This window comes from Tenrec ecaudatus, chromosome 1 (assembly GCF_050624435.1).
Source record: "Tenrec ecaudatus isolate mTenEca1 chromosome 1, mTenEca1.hap1, whole genome shotgun sequence".
NCBI lineage: Eukaryota > Metazoa > Chordata > Mammalia > Afrosoricida > Tenrecidae > Tenrec > Tenrec ecaudatus.
In genome coordinates this window covers 88,460,723-88,462,091 of record NC_134530.1, presented here as the reverse complement: position 1 = coordinate 88,462,091, position 1,369 = coordinate 88,460,723, and the positions used below count along the sequence as shown (strand labels likewise).

Below are 1,369 nucleotides of genomic sequence, written 5' to 3'. Positions count from 1 at the left end.
GGAGTAGAGATTCAATGCCCATCTGTAGACAAGTGGACATCCCCTCACAGAGGGGTCACAGGGAAGAGATGAGCCAGATAAGGTGCAGTATAGCACTGATGAAACACACAACTTTCCTCTAGCTCTTTGGTGCTTCCTTCACCACCCCACTATCATGACCTCAATTCTGCCTTACAAATCAGATTAGACCAGAGCATGCACACTGCTCCAGAGAAGAGCCCACAACACAGGGAATCTGTGATAGATAGACCCCCCAGGGCCAACAATGAGAGTAGAGATACCAGGAGGATTAGGGAGAATGGGGCGGGGGGGAGGGAAGGGGAATTGATCACAAGGATCAAACTAGAACTGCCTCCCAGGGGCACAAATAATGGAAAAGTGGGTGAGGGGTGACGGAGGATGATGTAAGATATGGAAACAATAATCTATAATTTATCAAGGGTTCATGAGGGAGGACGGGCAGGGGAGGGAGAGGGAAGAAATGGGGAGTTGATATCAGGGGCTCAAGTGGGAAGAGAATACTTAGGAAACGATGATGGCATCATGGCTGCCCCCAGACGCCTGGTGAAGCCTAAAATTGTCAAAAAGAGGACCAAGAAGTTCATCGGGCATCAGTCTGACTGCCATGTCAAGATGAAGTGCAAGTGCCGTAAGCCCAGGGGCATTGACAACAGGGTGCTTACAAGATTCAAGGGCCCGATCTGGATGCCCAACATTGGTTACGGGAGCAACAAGACAATCAAGCACATGCTGCCCAGTGGCTTCCTCAAGTTCCTGGTCCACAACGTCAAGGAGCTGGAAGTGCTACTGATGTGCAACAAGTCTTACTGTGCACAGATGGCGCCTCACTTTCCTCCAAGAGTCGCAAAGCCATCGTAGAAAGAGCAGCCCAGCTGGCCATCAGAGTCACCAATCCAACGCCAGGCGGCACAGCGAAGAGAATGAATAGATGGCCCATTTGCGAGTTTTATTTGTGCTAAATAAAACCATAAGTGAAAAAAAGACAATGATGATGGCGGCATATGCGCAAATGTGCTTGACACACTGGATGAATGTATGGATTGTGAGAAGAGATGTAAGAGCCCCTGATAAAAGTATTTGACAAAAAAAAAAAATGGTGGTGCTGTTGGTGAAGCGTCTGACTGCTAGCTACAAGGTCTAGCAGCTCTGCCAGAGAAAGATGAGGCTGGCTGTTCCCATAAAGATAGTCTTGGACGTCCTATGGAACAACTCTCCCAAAACAACAACCCCAAGCAGCCCTGTTGCAATCGAGTAAGTGCAGACTTTACAGCAAATCTACAGACTGCCCCTGTGAGTTTCCAAGTCTCCGTTTTCTCCCGAGGAGCGGGTGATGGCTTTGAATGGCTGA

General features: G+C 48.9%; 1 pseudogene; it reads left to right on the top strand.

Annotated features, from left to right (window-relative positions):
* Positions 1-543: 543 nt before the first annotated feature.
* Positions 544-949, top strand: LOC142435905 (large ribosomal subunit protein eL32-like; annotated as a pseudogene).
* The last annotated feature ends 420 nt before the right edge of the window (positions 950-1,369 follow it).